A 7,475-nucleotide genomic window follows, 5' to 3' on the forward strand; every position below is an offset into this window, starting at 1 on the left:
CAGCCGCCCCACCCGCCGCCGCGCTCGTGTCCCCGTCGCCATGTTGGGGAGCGGGCCCGGGGCCTGCGGGCGGGGCGCGGGCGGGAGCGGCGGGGTGGCGGTGGGGAGGGTGCGGGGCGCGGGGTCGGCGCGCTGCGGGAGTGCAGGGCGGCCTGGGGGACTGAGCGGGGTGGCGCTCTGGCCCAGCAGCGGGCGACATCGGGGTGTGAGGTCGGGGCTAGGAGCGCGGAGAAAAGACCCCGGGAGCGAACGGGACCAGCCTTGGGGTTGGTGGGCTGAGGGGGTGGTAGGCGGTGGAGTAGGGTTAGGCCGTGCGCAGTGCTCCGAACCCCGGAATCATACCCAGGGGTAGGGGAGGAGGCTTAGGGGCCAAGTCCTGGCTGTCAGGGCTCGAATAGTTCTTTGCGTGCACAGGAGATGATTGCTTAGATATGGGGGTTGCGAACGCGGGTATCAAGAGTAAGGTACTGAAGCGGGAATCAGTCTGGAAAGGTCCTAGCTCTGAATGGCCCAGCCTTTATGACTTCCCAAGGGTCTCAGTACCTATGAGCCCCGAGGAGCCTCTAAGGAGCCTCTAGTCCGGTTGGAGGCAGCAACAGGAAAAGGGAAGAACTTGATGAGGAAAGAAAGGGTGTCGGGGGTTGGATGTAGGAGCTGGACAGAGAGCAAAAGGTACAGAGTGGAACTGGTTAGGAAAGGAGAGAACCTCCAACAACTTAAGGAGTTGTCTTTAAAAGGAGGGACCCGACTGTTAGGGGGCGGTGACCCAAAGTGTCTTTCCTGGAAGGGGACAGCCACTGCTTAAAGAGCAGGGTCACCTGAAGAGGTCATCTGAAAGGTCTTGTTGAAACCAGTTAGAATGGTGAAGCATGTGTATGGAAAAACATCAGTGGCTTTGGATATCATGTCATGATTTCAGATCAAGTAGTGATTTTAGCCTGAGACATAGAAAGGTAGTTGCTTCGCCAAGACAGGTCATGTTGGTGACTGGGGCTCTTGGATAGGGCCTACTGCTTCCTCATGCAACACGTTTCCTCAAAGGATTTTACTAAGCCAAAAGGTACCATATATTAGAGAGCTGTTAAGTTTTGTTTGAACAAGTTTGTCAGTACACAGGCCAAGTGGGATGCAAAAATTATAAATAATCAATTATTGGATATTTCCTAGATCTCCATTAGTACAAAAAAAGTACCAACAAAAAACCTTTTTGTAGAGTTAAAAGATGTCCTTCTTCTTTTAGATGTTTATTGCACAGCAAAGAACACAAAAAGCCTACAAGGGAAAAAAAAGAGTGATGATCGAGGTGTAGGCTCTCCAACATGTCCTCTTTAAGTTATGTTATTATAGGGAATTCAGAGTTGAATGGACCAGGAGATAAATCAGCCAATGATACATACTTGACTTTTAATGTCCCTGAGTTTTGCATCTACAGCTTCAACGAATCACAAATTGAAAACATTCATTTTTAAAAATTACATCTATGCTAAATATACCTTTTTTCCTTGTCATTATTCCCTAAACTAGACAGCTTAACAACTGTTTACATGACATTTATGTTGTATTGGGTGTTACAAGTATAGGGTATATACAGATACTATACCACTTCATACAATGATTTTGATATCTTAGGAGGGCCTGGAATCCATTGTAAATGGATATAGCAAGGAATGACAGTACAGAGCCCCATATAATCAAAAAAGCTTTAGAAGCTAGGTGCAGTGGCTCGCATCTATAATCTCAGCGCACAGGAGACTGAGGCAGGAGACTGCGTTCAAGGCTATGTCTCAGGAGGGAAAAAAAAAAAAAAGACTTTCCGGGGTTAGTGATGTAGTAATGGTACAGTATCTGCCTAGCATACAACATAAAGTCCTTGGTTTTATCCAAGCACAAAAAGGACTTTAACCAAAAGAACTTGTAAGGATTTTAAATGCCTTAGATATATTCAATAGCAACTTTTCTGAGCCTTCCTAATGCAGAGAGGTCTGGTCTTATGTGTGTCATGGCCCCTGTAGCATCTAGTGAAACACATGAACCTCTCTCAAAATAATATTTTTATTTGTATAAAATAAAGTACATTGGATTATAAAGAAAAGCAATTACATTATAATAGTTACTAAGTATAAACATTATCTATGCTGATGTATCTGCACACATACCTTTTTGTGAATGTGGTGGGAGGGATCAAACTCGGGACCTTGCTCTATCTGGGTCAGCACTGTCATGCTGAATAATACCCCTTGCACTGTATGGGTGTGTGTGGTATTTATTTGAGTTGTGTGTATGCATGTGAAGGTGAGAGGTTGACTTTGGTGTCTTACTTGATTGCTTTTCTGCTTTATTGTTTTTGTTTTTACCTTGACATTTTCTTCTCTGTTCCTTAGTTATTTGTGTATGTGGGTGAGTGTGGGGGCATGCTTGTGGAAATATGAGGACAGCTTGAGGGAATCATTTCTCTTTCCACCTATACGGGTCTGCCAGATGGAACTCAGGTCATCAGGCTTGACAGCTAGTGCCTTTACCCACTGAGCCATTCTACAGCCCTAAGCCCTAGCCACGTTATATTTTGAGACAGGGCCACTCACTAACCTTCCAGCTTATTGATCCAGGTAGGCTCACTAGCCAAGGAGCTTTAGGGACCTGCCAGTCTACCCTCTAGCATGGGGTTACAGATGTGCACCCTGCCTTTGTTAGGACTAGGGTTCCAAACTCAGGTCTTTATGCCCTTGTGGGATAAGCATTTTACCACCTACGCCATCTTCCAAGTCCTATATATAGTCTGTTACAAGCACACTAAGAAGTAATTTCAAAGACATGTACCTTGAATAATATTGAGAACTACATATGCAGGTATGCTCAGAGACAAGACAATGAAGGTTGGTAAAGACTTGACTGAGGAATTTAGCCTGACTCCTCCTCACCTGAGGATGGGGCAGCCAAGATTTTTGAGAGAGGGAAATATATAATGAGGCTTAATTTTTAGGAGATGAATGGATGTGCTGTGTGCTGTGTGCTTTGTGTGTGTGTGTGTGTGTGTGTGTGTGTGTGTGTGTGAGAGAGAGAGAGAGAGAGAGAGAGAGAGAGAGAGAGAGAGCCCATGTGTACTCATATGTGTAGAACCCAGAGTTCAGTCTCTGTTATCATTTCTTAGGCACTGTTCTGTTCAGCTTGGCATGCATCCGTCTGTCTGTCTGTCAGTTGGTTTATCTATCACTCTATCCCCTGGAATTTGTCAAGTAGGGTAAGTTAGCTGGCCAGTAAGTGCAGGTTTACTGCTTGTCTCTGCCTCTTCAGCACTGAGATTACAACTGTGCACCAAAATACCTGTTTTGTGTGTGTGTGTGTGTGTGTGTGTGTGTGCATGTGTGTGTATGTGTGTGAATTTGTTTGTTCGTTTGTTTGTTTGTTTGTTTGTTTTTTAATTGGTTCTTGGGATGGAACAAAGATCTTCATGTCTGGAAGACAAGCACTTTACAAACTGAGCTATCTTCCAAGCACAAATAAATGTTCTTTTCAGATATGGAGGATAGACTGAAGAGAAAGGAAAGAAACAAGGGCCAAAATGAAGGTTCAGAGAGTGGACACTGAGCAGAATTAGCCATTGCAGGTGTTGGTACCCATTACTGTGAGTGATGAGGAAGTTTTTTTTTTTTAATAACAAAAACAATCTCACTCCATTTATTGTCCCCTAATGATAATGTGCAAGTAAAACAAGTTGAGTAAATGTTGCTTCTAGCAGAAGACACCTTTAAAAACACTGAACTGCCTTCTCGACTTCTCCCATGCTTGACCATTGCTAGTTGGAAACACTTTGGAGCAGAGTAATATTATCTTCTTTTAGCATGATCCGACCCAGTTGTCTTCTTGACTTTGTTTTAGAATGAATCTCTTCTGCACCATCTAATACGAGGTTCATGTACTCACCAAAGCCAATAATACAACCCTCTATCCGCATGTTCACTTGTTCATACAGCCACACCTGAATTCGAGATCTATTTTGCAAGTACCTGAAGATAAGGTTGATGGGCCGCACCATCACCTTCTGCACCTTCTGGCCCTGGCCGCGGTACGCCATGGTGGAAGTCACAAAGACCACACGAGTCGAGGAAGTTTTTTAAACTCTAGTTTGGATGATGACTGTCAAAAACATTTTTTTCCAGTAAAATAAAGATGAGTAGAAAATTGTCACAGATAATAAATTAGAGGGTTTTTGTTTTGTTGTTGTTGTGGGGTTTTTTTTGTTGTTGTTTTTGTATTTACCATTCCAAAACTGTTAAATGTAGTATAGTTTTTGGTTAGAAATTAGAGGTGTCAGCTGACATAAAAGGTAGTGGCAGGATGCAGAGAATATTCCTAGAGTATAGGAGTCTCAGCTTCCTATATTAAGGAACACCAAACTAGCTCATAGGTTAAATCTTGTCGACCAACCTGTTTTTTGTAAATAATGTTTCACTGAAGCACAGCCACTCTGATATACTCAGCATCCATGCTGTGAGTGCTTCCAGTTGCAGAATTGAGCAGTTGTTGTAGAGAATTTATTTCAGCTCACAAAGTTGAAAATACTCTTTCACAAATGTTTGTTAGCACCTGATCTACTTTTGATGCATTAGTTGTTCAACCTTTATGTCAGTTTCTGTACCATGGAGAATTGCCATCTTACCCGTGCTCTTCTGGCTGGATTCCCCTTCCACTCTGTATACCTGCAGTAGGATATAGTCCCTTGGCTACTTTTTATTGTTCAGTGATAGCAAACTGACTGCTTTGGAATCTGCTGAGTGGGTTAACTGAAGTAGTCTCGGGTTTATACAATTTACACCTGGCTGGGGCTTGTTCTGTTAGATTATATATTTCTATTGGATTATTTTTAAAATATTTCTTTATATATTCTAATTATCAACTCTTGTATATGTGTATTACAGATGTCATTTCTCAGTTTGTTACATATTTTAAAACTCTGAGAGTTGAGAATACATAATTCGCTCAGTGCTTTGGACTTGATCCTCAGCATGGGGAAAAAAAAGCAGGGAGGGGTGCTAGAGAGATAGCTCAGTGGTTAAGAGCACTCAGTGCTTTTGTGCATGACCCACGTTCAGTTTCCAGCACCCACTTGGCAAGTGTCCACTATTGGGATCCAATGCCTTTTGGCCTTTTTGCCTCTGTGGGCACTGCATACATATGGTACTCATACATATATTTAGGCAAAACGTTCCTACACATAAAAGTATTTAAACAAAAATTAATTACATCTGTATAAGGTTGCTAAAAGTTTGAAATTTTAATGTCAATTTTATCATTTTTTTTCCTCCCCCAAGATTTTAAGTTACTGTGTAAATGATGTTCTAGAATCTCAATTGTTTGCCGTTAATGTTTAGATTTCTGGTTCACTTTGTGTGTGGGCTGAGGTTAGGTGCAATTTTATTATTTCATTTATGCATAATCATTTATCTCAATACCAAATACTGACTAGCACCTGCTTTCAAATTGTAAGCTTCTTGGTGGAATCTGAGGTCCTAATTTCAGCTTTCCTGTTTACTAATTGACCTGGGAGAGATTTATGTAACTTTGTGCCTCAGCTTTATCTTTAAAATAAAGATAGTAGTACTTAATAGAGTTGCTAAAAGGATTAAATTAACTCATGTAACCCGTAGAATAGTGTCTGGCACTTACAAAACGTTCAATAAATGTTACCTGCTATTTATAGCCTCTGTTCATGTCTCACTCCCCAGCACCTGGCACAAAGTAGGGATTCACTGTAGTTCACTAAATTGTCACATATATTTGGCTCTCAGCTTAAGTCCGAATGACTGAGACCTAGGCTGAGATGGTTGGAAGGAATTGCTTGGTTTAGGGCTGCCTTAACTCCCAAATTCCTCACTTTTGTAGGAATAATTTTGTCGCAGAGGATACAAACTGGCAACCTGTGGTTGACTTTGACCTGCATACATATTTTGTTTGGCTCATGCAATATTTTTAATGTCTTTAAAATTTTACACAAACCCCTTAATTTCTGACTTGTCTTGAAAACCTGGAAGATTTGTCAACACTAAGCTCGTATTCTTTCATAGAAAAACTCAGCAATACTTGTAGGCAGATGTATTTTCTAGTTCTTCGTGTTCTGCAGTATTTAGTTTTATGCTTCTATAGACATTTGATTTTCTGATGTGTTCTTTTTTGGAATTTTGAATATTATCCCCTAAACTAAGATATAGCAAATGGGATAAGGTCAGAATGACAGAAAGTAGGCATGGGTTTGTGGACAGGCTAAATACTAAAATATATTCAAGAGACTGAGCTTCACTTGAACACAGTGAATAAAATGAGAATTTATAAGATGAGGTAAAATTCAGTTCAATTCTGTGGGTATTTAGGCACCTACTATTTTGGGATGCTATGCTATATTAGAAATTACCACGCTGGTCATAGAGAACTTGATAGCCAGCTTTAAAAAATATTGCAAAAAAGAGGTCTTTGTACTTGTGATATGGAGTTGCTGTCTTAATAGTTCACATGAGAGAGGAAGAGGAGTTCATTTTACTACCGGCCATGCATGCCACAGACTGGCTAGAAGAACTCTACACTGTAGAGTTTATAGGATACCAAGGTGAATATGGCAGAATGCTCGTGATAAGTGCTGGTAGTGTGTTAAGGAGTTGAAGTATAGTATCAAGAGTGGCGAGGAGCTTAATCCTTAAAGGTGATACTGCTTTACAGACTGATGCATCATGAGTCTAGTGGTGTGTGTTTAGGAAATAGTAGAGAGTCTAGTTTGAGGCTTGTGACACAGCTTAGTAGATAAAGGCACTTGCCACCCAAGTTTGATGGCCAGAACTCTCATTAAAGTAGGAGAGAACTGACTTCATAAAGTTTTCCTTTGACACATGCACCCCAACAAATAAAAATAAGAGTCTAGCTTGCCTGGAAAACAGGTTGTTACACAGTGCTTTTGGAGATAAGGTTCAAAATGAAGAGTGAATGGCAGCAATAGTGATAGATAAAACTTCGCAAAGCAGCGCTCGTGCTCAGGGTGTGCATGCTTGATGTATGCTACACAAGCCCTGAGCGGTTCACACGTAGTTTGCTTTTTTCTTTTCTTTTTCTTTTTTTTTTCTTGATTTTCATAATAACTTGAAGAAGCTTCAGATTTTTTAAATCCACCTTTATAGACTAAGCAAGAAATATAGGTAACTGTTGATGATAAATTTGCATTCAGGCAGCTAGTTAGTTGCAAAGCCTGTCTTCCTAATTTGTGCATTGTGTGCTAATGAATCATGGAAGACTGTTTTGGTTGTGTGTGTTGTTTTGTTTTGAGACATCTTCTCTCTAGGTCAGGTTAGTGATGAATTTGAGATTCTCCTGACTTCCTCCTGAGTGCTGGGATTACAGGTTTATGCCACACACCTGGTTCATGGAAGACTTTGAATGTTCTATTCTTGATTCAGGCTCAGGAGGTTGACTTGTTCAACTAAACAGTGGGAAGC

At 41.3% G+C, this 7,475-nt stretch overlaps 1 pseudogene; it reads right to left on the reverse strand.

Annotated features, from left to right (window-relative positions):
- Window positions 1-3,688: 3,688 nt before the first annotated feature.
- Window positions 3,689-4,072, reverse strand: LOC114627503 (annotated as a pseudogene).
- Window positions 4,073-7,475: the final 3,403 nt, after the last annotated feature.

The sequence above is a fragment of the Grammomys surdaster genome, unplaced genomic scaffold (genome assembly GCF_004785775.1).
Source record: "Grammomys surdaster isolate TR1022 unplaced genomic scaffold, NIH_TR_1.0 254, whole genome shotgun sequence".
Lineage (NCBI taxonomy): Eukaryota > Metazoa > Chordata > Mammalia > Rodentia > Muridae > Grammomys > Grammomys surdaster.